General features: G+C 34.9%; 1 long non-coding RNA gene across 1 annotated transcript in view; it reads right to left on the reverse strand.

Moving 5' to 3' along the window:
• LOC140511800 (uncharacterized) overlaps positions 1-10,385 on the reverse strand; it is a 28,149-nt gene extending 17,764 nt beyond the window's left edge. The window contains exon 1 of the long non-coding RNA XR_011969677.1: positions 8,203-10,385. This is a non-coding gene — a long non-coding RNA (uncharacterized lncRNA). The remainder of the gene's footprint in view (positions 1-8,202) is intronic.
• Between the last annotated feature and the right edge of the window lie 3,063 nt (positions 10,386-13,448).

Below are 13,448 nucleotides of genomic sequence, written 5' to 3' on the forward strand. Positions count from 1 at the left end.
GAGACAGAAACAAATAAAGGGAGTCTCAACAAGCTTCGCCTCACAAAGCAGAAAGGACACTTTCGTTTTCTCAGAATGAGATTTACTAATTATGGGCTGGCAGCTACTATTCTGACTTTACTCTTGGGCTGTTTGAAGTCTAGATCATGGAACCAATAATCTTGAATAATAAAGTCTCTACTAATTAAACATTGTATATTATTATCCTAGTGTACATCATCATCCGCCCCCCCCCCCCACTTAGGTATACATACATACACTGTCATATTCACTACTTAATTAGGCTTTTGTGACTAAATACTAAGCAAACTATCATTCTCCCCTGCTTTGACTTATCTCAATTATGTATTTTCATTTTGGTCTTCATTATTTTAATATCTTTATAATTTTCAGTTTTGACTTAGGCAGGTCATATAAACTACTCTTATGCAGCCTAGTTAAATCCTATCACTCAAATAATTTTTATCGGTATAGGTGAAATTCCTTTTAGGATGAATTGCATTGTCTTATTTTAGTCATTTTGCGTATTATTGATAAAGTTGTATTGGTTTTATAAGATATTATTTTTCACTCCATACACATTACATGTAATGTTAGTTTAGTAGCTAAACTATCATGCAGATCATCAGTCCTGGTATTTTTAGAGAAACAGCAACTAAAATATATTAATGAGTAACTTGTTAAAGGCAATTTGGCATATCACAAAGAGAATCAGTCTTTCAGTTAGGAAAATGGGTTCAAGTTTTTCATCTGACATATATAACCAGTGTGTCTTGGAAAGTCTTTCAAACTCTTAGTTTGATAAGCAGTTATCTGACACTACACATTGCAGAGAATTTGCCAGCCTTTGATTGGTAGAATGAGGTTCCTTATGCGAGAGTTCCCTTTGCCAGTACAATCATATATTCAGTCTTTATGAATGACTCATATCCTAAGAGCAGAAGTTGAAATTAGATCAAGAATAACTTAGGAAAGGGAAGAACCAAAATGGCAAAGCAGGAGGAAGCAATACAGGTTCCCATTTCCACCTCACCCCTCTGCCCAGAAACACTCCTCCAAACAGACATTGAAAACACACTAGACCTAATCCTGATTGGAAAATCTAAGAAAAAATTACAGTGAGTTGTTTTTCCAGTCTAGATCAGCATAGGATGATAGACAAAAAAAATTTATGTTCCTCTGCCTCCTCTGAACTTCTCCACCACCAATGCACTGAAGCTTCTTGTTGTCTTACCCATTTAGACTGAAAGTTCCTTGAGGCAATGGAGTATCTTCTACCTTTCTTTGTGTCCCCAGTACTTAAGGAAGTTCCTGGCATATATTCAGTACTTAATAGACATTCTTTGACTAGATGACTGACAGGGGATGGATCTGGCCAAATGGTTATGCAATTGACATTCCTGGGCAGGGAGAGGCCCTGCACTAAGGCAAAAAGACCATAATTTATCACAGAAGGACTTAAATTCATACACAATGCAAGAATTTATGGGCATTGCTATTTTTCACTACCAGGTTCTAGGTCACACACCCAAGGCAGATTGAGGAGGGGACCTTAGCTCAGACATAGTATTCCAGTGTAAAATGTAGCTACTAGACTATACACTGAGTGAGAAGCAAATTCAGGAAAAAAAGCAGTAGTTGGGTGGCTTACATACCAGGATCAAAGCACAATTTCAGTTATAACCTCCAGTCTCATCTGAAGTGTGCAGCAAAATAACCAGGGCAAGTAACTGAGGATAAATTGGCATCAGTTGTTCCATCACCCTGACCCTATCAGCACTTCCAAATGGCTAATGGTGGCTTAGTCCAGAAGGAATCTACTGAACCTTCAAATAGAAAGATATTAAAGACTGCTGCTCAAACCCAAATCCAGGTCAAAAACTTTCAAAGAGCTCAGAATAAGGGCACAGGAATCAAAACATTTGAGGGGCTTTCAAACCTTGCAAGTCCCCAGTCTGAGCTCTCCTTAAGATCAAGTACACTTAGTACTTCAAGAACACAATAGCAGAACCAGCCTAACCATTTTCTATAAGAGTACACAAAGGTTGGACTTAATAACATGCCACAAATCAGGAAGTAGGGTGACAGAAGAATGAACAAATACACAAAAAACCCCAACATAGAAAGCTAATTTGGTGAAAAGAATGCTTAAGACACAAACCCAGAAGAGAATGACTCCAAAACATCACTAAGCAAAGCTTCAAAGTAAAAACAAAACAAAAAAAAAAAAAATGGACACTCATTCAAGGAGAATTGTTAGGAGAAATGAATAGTTAGGAAAGGACAAAAGGAAAACTGTCATTATCTATTTGTACTTCATTTTCTACTCAAAAATATAAGAAAGAAGGCAAAGAAATTTTTTCAACTGTTAACAGAAATACAAGCTTGTTGTTGAGATGATAGAAATTGTTTTATTTTTATTTCTATTCTTAGAATTTAGTTTTGTACATAATGAGGTACTTAAGTCATTACGGAATGGAGTCAAACTGAAAATAGTATAAAGAGAGGGTTACAATGGAAATGTCAAAAATTGAATGCTTCTGGACACTGAAAATTTTCTCCACGGGAAAACTCCCTCCAATGTGGCAAATATCAATGAATCAATGTCCTCTATGCACCTGCAATTCTTGTCCATGCCCTGACAAAAATTCTCTAGAGAGAATCTCTACATCCTTATCTTCTACCAATTTATGGGTACCTGTTATCCATTTTGGGTGGGATACATATAATCCTCAATTTTTTTTTGAATTTTATTCTCTCAATTTCCCAGTTATACTTTTTTTTTGTGAATGACATCATTTTCACCAGGCATTTTGCATGTTATTGTCAGTAGTATAACACAGTTCGTTTCTTCTCATCATACATCTCTACATCGTGTTTAGGATTACCTACAATTTTGTTTCTTTAGATGTATTATATTCTGATTCACAGTCGCTCCGTTGATGGAATAATATTAGTGTTATAAAGATGGACTGCTTTTAAAAATATTGTCTTGGATTACTGAAATTATTGCATTGTTCTGCAAATAAATATAGTTCAATAACTTCCTTTCACTTAATTCTGTGTGTATGTGTGTATGTATATGTATATATGTATGCTTATATATGATTAAAAATTACATGTAAGTTTATATAGGTGGAAATATATGTTATATATATAGATATGAATGTGAATAAAGATATATAAATACTTATAACTATGTATTTTTTTCAGCTATTTCAATCAAGTCTGATTCTTCGTGAAGCCATTTGAGGTTTTATTGGTGAATGCATGGAAGTAAATTGCCACTTTCTTCTACAAATCATTTTAAAAATAAGGAAACTGAGGCAAAGAAGGTTAAATGACTTTCCTAGGATCACATAAAGTATCTGAGGCCAGATTTAAGCTTAGGTCTTCCTGATTCCAGGACTGCCACCTTATTCCCTGTGCCACCTAGATGTCTTAAATACCTCTATATATAGATACATGCAAATATCTACATAGAAATAAAGATAAACCTTTTCCTATGCCTATACCTATGGTTATGGCTATTTGCATAACCATAAACTGAGTTTAGGTCTTAGAAACTGTCCTGTGGATTCTCCCTATTTAGTGTTTCAGATGTCTTCTGGACTAAGCCTTCCCAACTACTTATCATAGTTTTCCTAATAGTCACAATAATTCTGATTGAAGAAGTTTGTGACATTCTTTTGTATAATGCAAGATGTATCATATTACATAGAAAAAAGAATTTGGAACATCTCAACATCTATAACAAACTTCCCTCATGAAGAAAACATGCTCTGTCATAGGAAAACACACCGATGGCATGCATTGAAACACTTCATGTATTATTGATATGGAGAAGAATTTTTAAAACTTACTTTCTGTGAGTGGATTTCTATACACATGATTATAAAATCTTCCTGGGAGATACCTTTTGAGGAACATATTCAAAGTTCTATTTTAATATATAGAGTCAAATGTCTCTTTAAAATAATAATAGACACATGTGCATATTTTCTGTACCTTTCACCTCTTTGTGAGATTGTGGAGATATAACATGTTTCAGAAAATCATTAGGAAATCATTAGCCAAGTATGAGTGTTCTTTTGTTCATGTATTCATTAAGGAATAACTTTTTTTGAAGACATTTTCTCTAAAACAAAAAGAAAAGATAAGAATGTCATATGACTCAATAGAAACTGCTGTGCTTTCAATAGCATTTGGGGGAAAATAATATTATTAATATTCTTTTTCCAACCAATCATACAGTATCTTACCATTTTAAGCTATTTTGAAAATAAATTTCAGTGCTTTTGAATTTCTCACCTCCAATGAAAAACTTTCCCATGTACCCCATTAATTCCAGATGTTCAACCTGACTTTATTTTCACTGTTTTCTATAGTAGCTGAGTAATAAGAAACGATTATAGTAAATTGCACTGTCATAGACAATGAAAATGAATCACTATCCAAACAGAGACAGATCTGTTTGATTTTTCATGTATATGTAACTGTTGTTGTTTCCTTTATAAATCCTTTCAGAATGATCTTAGGAGAATATCATGCCAAAAATGTTTCAGGTACATCCACCTCTATTTCTTTATGAGGCAATAATCAATTAATCAATCAATAAACATTTATTAAGTGCTTGTTATGTACCAGGTACTTACTATCAGAAATTCCTCACAATCTTCTACCATCCTCCTCTATAACATTTGGCAATAAAATATGTTTTGAGAAAGTTTTCTGTGGTTGACATAGAAATTAAGTTTTTACTGCTTCAGTTGAGTTTCAGGATTTTTCGACCTCTTCACAGTGGTCAAAAATTTTCAATCATCATTATATTTGGTACTTAAGTTAGCATCAGTGTAATTTCTTTCAATGTAATCAGTCATTTTTTGGTTGGATATAAATATATTTTTACCAGATAAAGTTGGAGATATTTTGATTGCTTATAATGTCTCCATATTTCTTTACTCTTACATTTGGGGCTTCATTTTCACTTTTGATCTAACTACTGTAATTAATGATAGAATGATACACAGTGACATCAATAGCAATGATGCCAACAAGAAAATGAAAATCATCAGAGGAAGTCTTCTAGTGCTCTGATTAAATACTCCATAGAAGACTCAAAGGAAGAAAAAGACAAGAATTTCAGATGATGAAAAATTGTGTATAAAGTTATGATAACAGCCTTCTCACTTCTCTGCATTTCTCTGGAAAATACAGAAAGGGATATAGCAGTATAGATCTGCATTCTGGGAAGGGAAAAGGAAGGAGGATCACTGGTGATCATTTACAGTCTATTCACTTCAGTAATATACATGCATGAGATTTGAGAAAAAGGTCAATTATTCTGTAAATATTTTTTAAGCACCTACTATATACTCAGGAGATTTGATAAGCACTAGACAATGTTGAAGAATGAGGTTGAGATTGTTTTTAGTCAGCATAATACTGGGTGATTTTTTAAAGCATAGAAGGTAGATTTCCTCAGCAGTGTCAAATGAGGAGTTGGTTCATAAGCAATCCCCAGCTGTCAAGTTGTCAGGTTTAAGATTTGAAACCTTGGCTTTCTAAAGGAATAATATTTCTTCAATAGTATACTTGGTGAAGAGGGAAGAACATCACTAAAATGATCACTCATCTAAAAATACAATGCTATGTCTTAGTAGAGCAACCAAGAGATATAAATTGTGGTACCTCCAGCATTGCAAAGAGTTATTCTGATGAAGGAAGTCCACTGAGAAAGGGATTGGTTACTCAGGAGTCCTGAAATTTTGTATTTGTGAGGAATTCAAGGTGTAATTTGATACTACAAGTCTCAAGTGAAGTGTGTAGGAATAAATATGTGCTTCATCAGAATATCGTTGGCTGTCTCCATAGAAAGGCCAAGTTGATGTAGGATTTTTGTGCATTTATGTTTCTGTGTATGACTATGCGCTCCTGAGAATCTTGTTTTTGCATTATATGCAGAGAAAAATAAAGGCTATCCTGCATGCGATTTGCATTTACCTCTTTGAATACTAATATTCAGGATCTAAGGTAAAAATGTAAATGCATTTGGATTTCTTTTCCAGAGTAATAACAAGTATGAGCAATAAATCAAAGAAAAAGAAAATGAAACTCTTAGATTCCACCACCACAGAACTAGATCTTAATTCCAAAGTCTTGATCTGGATCAAATTGGTATAGTTTATTTATCTTTGACTTTGGGATGAGAACTGAACTAGATATACTATTGTGACAAGAATGAAGAAAGAACCATAAGACTCATTAACTTTGTTGTATGGATCTAATGAAAGTACTTGCTCATCAAAAGATGAAAGCATACATCTTTTATTTCTTTTTGTTTTCATTTATTTGTTTTTTTTTTTCTCTCTCCCCCCTAACAGAGGACCAACATTTTGGTAATATATAAAAAACACTATCATCTAATTTCATCCTCAAATTAGCCTTATCTCTTAGTTAATATAATTAATTTCCTCTTCATTTTACAGGTGAGGAAACTGAGCCTAAGAAAATATGTTTTTCACTTAGTCATAATCAATCCTCATTTCCCTGCACAAAGGACATGCTTAACAAATGCCATATCACTAGTATAATATGCTGTATTTATACTGATCATTATTTTTTTAAAACGACTCATGTTCATTATTATGCATGTCAATTACTAAATTTTATTGTCATTGCTCAGCATACTCAGGTGACACAGTAGACAGAATGCTAGGTCTGGAGTCAGGAAGATTCATCTTTCTGAGTTCAAATATGATCACAGACACACACTTGCTATGTGATCCTGGGCAAGTCACTTCACCTTGCTTGCCTTTGCTACCTCATCTGTGAAATGGGCTAGAAAAGGAAATGACCAATCATTTCAGTATCATTGCCAAGAAAACCCCGTATGAGTCAAGAAGAGTTGGACCTTTGAGTAAGTAAAAGAGACCGTTCTTGGCTCATTTCCTACCTACCCTTAATCACTGAATAGGCATTGCCTCAGTCAAACTGAGTTCTGGTAAAAACCTTAGCTTAAAAAGCCCAAGGTCTCCCAATGCATTAAGAGTCATCTCCTGTCATTCTAATCTATATCTTGCTACTGCATCCAGATGACTCTGGAGGAGAAGTGAGTGAGGCTGATGATTCTGCACCGCCCTCCCTCATTTAGATCCGATTCAATTGCATGTCATGGCATCACATCCCTATGCCATGGTCTTTGAGAATGAAGGATAAACAACAATGAAAACAACAACATTTCCTAGGGTTCACCTTCCCCTTCAGATCTTTCAAATGTTTCTTGTTGCCTCTTCTTGTGTGACTGTACAATTAGTGGGAATATTTTCTGTATCATTGCTATTTCCAGGGAGACTTTTCTCTGACCTCTCTTATTAACTGTTTTTGAATGAAGTGAAAAAATTCTAGTTATGATTGATCATTAGTTATAATTTTATAGTGGATAGAGGCTAGACCTCATCCATTTGTGCAATATGAGAAGCAATGTGACTGAGTAAATGAAGGGTAGATCACAAATCTAGAAAGATCTAGGCTTAATCCTACTTTTGACACTTAGTGAATAAATGAACTTTGATAAGCCCTTCATTTTCTGAATGGTAACTCTCCGATATTCTAACATGACCTAAGATTATAAGCTACAAGAAAAGTACTTATAAGCATGCATAGAACTTGTTCATTACACACACACACCCACACACACATCACATTCCTGCAACTATTGCTATTTCTTTTTCTGATTTGCTGTAAACTATCTTCCCAAACTAAATTTTCTAAGGTTCTATGTATTGAGAAGGAGGATGGGAAAAATATAACTCGTTTAGAATATTCATAGAATTCGGAAAAACAGAATTTTAATCTCCTGGGAATGTAAAATGTTATTTTAGTCATTGCTTGAAACTTTTCCCAATATTTTACTTTCAAACACAAGGTGTGTCATAGCTGAGGCAAATTCTTTCTTCCTCCTACCTAGATCCTAAAGAGAAATTATATTACACCAAGGAAGTAATTAGAGGATCACTCAGTCTCTCTATAAAAATTTTACTTAAGGTTAATGTTGCAAGAATTATGGTCACCAAAAAAGAGAAATCGTGTAAATATCAAACATAAGCCTTGTCCTTAACCAAACTTCACTACAACTGCTGTTAAATAAAAGTACTAACTGTAAGAATACCAAGTATAAAAGGGTACAGACAAGGGACTTACTGAAAATGGGACTGGATAGTCTCTTGCATGTTTCCTGGAAGAACTGTGGGCTCAAGCTTGGCATGGAAATGTAGGTAAGAAAAGAATGGGAAGAACATTTCATATAGACCAATCAGCAATAGGAAAGTAATGCAAAATGGTGAGAGTTCACCTACATATGCAATTATCTTAAGCAGTAGGAAAAATCATCTTATTAAGTACATATTTTAAATAAACCAAACACATAATCTTGAATTTTTTTAAACCATTTTTTCTTTTCGGTGTACAATACAACCTTATTATATTTACCTAAATTAAAATGCAGTTTTCTGTTTTTATTATTATCTTACTGAAAAACTATAGCACTGGATAACACAAGTTTTAGGTTTTCTTTCTCAATAGCACTTGGGATTATGGGAAATATGATCCATTACAGCATTATTTCTACTTCAAGGAACAATGAGTACATCCAGTAACAATTTTACTATTATTTATGATAAATTTGCTAAAATTAACATAACTACTATAACTTATTAATTTATTAATAAGTTATTTGTCTTACTCATATATTTAGACAAGGGAAATAATTAGATACACAACTGACTACATTTTTAATGTTCCTTTATCCCAGAAGTGCACAAATACATATGTGTATACATATATACTCTTGCACTCACTTGAACATGTTTGTATATAACAGAAAAAGCAATTTAACTTTACCCTCCATGTTTCTCTTTCCAGTCTCTTCCATAACAAATTAATTTTTCACACAGTTGACAAATTTATATTCCTAAAGGAGAGGTCTAAATAAGTCTTTCTCTTGTTCAAGAAGAATCCAGGTCTCCATATTTCTTCTAGGATAAAATATAAACTCCTCTTATTTTTTTTCTTTAACTTTTAAAACAATTGAAAATCTGACACCAGTCTATTTCTACTCCTTCCTTCTATCTTCCACACCCTTCAAATTTAGGAATTATACCTTGATCTTATTTAAGGAATATTTAAATGAGGGAAACTCTCTCTGTTTGTAGTGAACTATAATGTTTCTGCAATTTAAAGTCTCAGAAATATTTAAAGTGCCAGAAACAATGAGAGGGTAAGTGATCTGCTTTCCTGTCCCATAATAAATATTTCTCAATTTAAATCCAAGCCTTTATGGTTTTAAAGACTGTTGTTTTTTTTTTTTTCCTCCATTATGTCACATTAACCTTTTCAATACTTGTTTTGTTTCATTTTACCTAATTCATTCTACATTTCAGAGAGACTGGCCACTTTTTTCTTGTATGGGACATGTCATTTCCACCTATGTGCCTTCATTCGGTACCCCAGGCTGAACCTGAGGCTTCCATTTTTTTTTAGACTCTCCATTTGCAAGGAGGAGCAGAGCCAAGATGGTGGGGCAACAGCATGGACTTTCTGTAGTGCTCCCACCAAGCCCAGCCTAATACCTGTAAAAAATGGCTCTGAACAAATTCTGCAACTGCAGAACACACAGAATGATGGAGTGAAGCAAATCTCCAGCCCAAGATAACCTGGAGGGTCACCAGGAAGTGTCTATCATGCCCAGCAAGAGGCAGAGTGCAGTTCAGTGTGGGCCATGCCAGCACAGACAGGAACTGAGCAAGTTTTGAGGAGACGGAATCTGTCATACCATAGTGGTTTCTAAACTTCATGACCCCAAAACATTGAGGATAAATTGGAAGATCAGTGGGAGAAGCCTGTGGGACCAGTGCAGGAGAGTGGAGTGTTTCAGAAGGGAGTGTGGGGTGGAACATGCAACAGCCATAGCACCAGCAGGGGCCATTGCAGCCACTGATTCTGGAGCTCTAGGCCCACAGATTGCGGCGGGGAATCAAGCAACTGTCAGTACACCTCCTACCCCACTGGAAGCACAGCACTACTTTGACAAAGAACTCAAAAGTCAAGTAAATGGCTTGGGAAATGAGCAAAAATTGAGAAAAGAATAAGACTACAGAAACTTACTTTGGTGACAAGGAAGAACAAAGCATGCAAACAGAAGAAAACAAAGTCAAAGCTCCTCCATGCAAAGCCTCCAAGAAAAATGTAAATTGGTCTCAGTCCATGGAAGGGCTCAATAGGGGTTTGAAAATCAAGTAAGAGAAGTAGAGCAAAAATTGGGAAAAGAAATGAGAGTGCTGCAATAAAATCATGAAAAACAAGTCAATAGCTTGATGAAGGAGACCCCCCCAAAAAAAATATGCTGAAGAAGAAAATAGCACTTTAAAAATCAGATTAACCTAAATGGCAAAAGAGATCCAAAAAGCCAATCAGGAGAAGAATGCACTAAAAAGTAGAATTGGCCAGATAGAAAAGGAGATCCAAAAGCTCACTGAAGAAAATAATTCTTAAAAATTAGAATGGATCAGATGGAAGCTACTGACTATTTGAAAAATTAAGAAATTTTAAAACAAAACCAAAGAAAGGAAAACACAGCAGACAACATGAAATATCTCACTGGAGAAACAATTGGCCTGGAAAATAGATCCAGCAGAGACAACTTAAAAATAATGGACTATCTGAAAGCCATGATCAAAAAAAGAGCCTGGACATCATCTTCCATGAAATTATCAAGGAAAACTGCCCTGATATCCTAGAACCAAAGGGTAAAATAAATATTGAAAGAACCCACTGATCATCTCCTGAAAGAGAGTTGAAAAGAAAAACTTCTAAGCATGTTGTAGCCAAATTCCAGGGTTCCCAGGTCAAGAAGAAAATATTGCAAGCAACCAGAAAGAAACAATTCAAATATTTTGGAAACACAGTCAGGAAAAGGAGCTAGTATTAAAACCAAGAATCACCTATCCAGGAAAACTGAGTATAATACTTCAGGGGGAAAAAATGTTCATTCAATGAAATAGAGGACTTTCAAGCATTCTTGAAGAAAAGGAAAGAGTTGAATAGAAAATCTGACTTTCAAATACATAAGTCAAAAGAAGTATCAAAAGATAAACAGGAAAGTGAAATCAGAAGGGAGTTTCTAAAGTTGAACTGTTTAAATTTCTACAGAGAAAGGTAATATGTGTAACCCTTGAGACTTTTCTCAGTATTTGGGTAGTTAGAGGGATTATATACACATAGAAAGAGGGCACAGGGTGAGTTGAATAGAAAGGGATATTATCTAAAAAACTAAAGTTAAGGGGTGAGAGAAGAATATATTGGGAAGAGAAAGGGAAAACTGGAATGGGGCAAATTATCTCTCATAGAAGAGACAAGAAAAAATTTTTTCAGTGGAGGGGAAAGGGAGAAGGTGAGAGGGAAAAAGTGAAGTTTACTCTGAACACATTTGGCTTAAGGAGGGAATAACATGCACACTCAATTTAATATGAAAATCTATCTTACACTAAAGGAAAGTAGGGGAGAAGGGGATAAGTGGGATGTGTGTGGGGGTTTATAAAAGGGAGGGAAAATGGGAGGAGGCTGTAATTAGAAGTAAATTTTTTGAGGAGGCACAAGATAAAAAGAGAGAATAGAATAAATGGGAGCAGGAGAAGATGAAGGGAAATATAGTTAGTCCTTCACAACATGGTCTTTATGGAAGTCTTTTGAATAACTACACATTTGTAATCTATATTGAATTGCTTGCCTTCTCAATGGGGATGGATGGGGAGGGAGGAAGGGAAAGAAGTTGGAACTCAGAGTTTTAAAAATGAATGTTAAAAATTGTTTTACTTGCAACTGGGAAATAAGAAATACAGGTAATGGGGGTATAGAAATCTGTTTTGTCCTACAAGAAAATAAAGGAAGTGTGGATAAGAATAGGGAAGGGAGTGATGCAAGGGAGGTCAGATTAGGGGAGGGGGTAATCAAAATGCATGCTGTCTTGGGGTGGGGGAAGGGGAGAGATGGGGAGAGAATTTGGCACTCAAAATCCTGTGGAAATGAATGTTGAACACTTAAAATAAATTAATCAATTATGAAAAATAAGAATTGTTAGTTGCCTTCAATCAATCTATCTTAATATTGCAGCAGACTTTCCAAAAGGTCAGCTCAAGGTATCGTATCATATGATTGACCTTCTCTCATAACTCTACCAAGTTCTTTGAATTTGATTATCCTTTTCAAATGACTTTGCATTGGCTTTTGTATAATTTGTATTTATTTCAGCTTGTATCTATCTCCTATATTCCTGCAGTAAAATATAACCTAGGCATATATTTTATTTTTATCTTTGTATCAATAGTGCCTAAGAGTACCTGACACATAATAGGTACCCATTAAACACATGTTGCCTCGAACTGAATAGTACCTCTAGACACTGGATTGAATTATCACAGTTATCTGCCAAAGGATGTGTTATTTGACCAAAAATGTCGTCCACAAGACAGAATCCTATTATTTTTAACAATGAAGAATCAAACAATAATCACTGCATCTTGAATATGTTCTCTAAAAATATGGAGAAAATAATTTTCTGAATGTCTTTTTTGCTGTAATTGTGATTTTCACTCCATGCTTATGTTATCTTTTGAGAAAAGAAGTACATGATAGCATGCACACAGTAGGAGGTAAAACACTGCCCTGAAGGGTGCATAAAAGAATACAGAAAATGTGTTTTCTGTACAGTAGACCTAAATTCCACATCATTTCTATATTGAGCAACAGTGTATACACACAGACTATGTGTGCAAAAATAGCAGTCCCTGAAATGGATCCAGTGGGTACACCTGAAAGAGTACCAGAATAAAGAGCGTTCCACATTTGGACCTTTGGAAGTTTTGGTCCCTAGGCTATATGCAGGGGTACCATATAAAGGCACAGAGGAAGTCATTCTCTTTCCCCCACACAATAATTACCATACATAACAATTCATTCTAATAGGAGTTCAAGAAGATTTTATAGCAGCCTACTACCGCCAAAGTACATCCAAGAATCATGAGAATTGAGAAACCATAAAAGTGAGAATCAGGAAACCATAAAAAAAAAACCTTAATAAAGACTTCATAAAATATATGTTGGTTATGATTTGAGAGAAGGAAATACTGTTGCACAAGAGCTAAGATCTGAATGCTCTCTCAACAGGCAGCCAGACGGCAGTAATTCGTCACAGGGTAGGATGATCCTTTGTGAAGGTGAATTTTTTATTCATTCTCAACATTTTTTATCTTTATTTTCAATCCAGATTTAGCTGCATCAGAGAGCAGTGTTTGTTCTGTTCTAACACAGGGGAATTTATAAAGAAGTAAAACCTTTTCTGTGTGTGTGTGTGTGTGTGTGTGTATGTGTGTGTGTGTGTGTGTGTGTGTGTG

Source organism: Notamacropus eugenii, chromosome 6 (assembly GCF_028372415.1).
Source record: "Notamacropus eugenii isolate mMacEug1 chromosome 6, mMacEug1.pri_v2, whole genome shotgun sequence".
NCBI lineage: Eukaryota > Metazoa > Chordata > Mammalia > Diprotodontia > Macropodidae > Notamacropus > Notamacropus eugenii.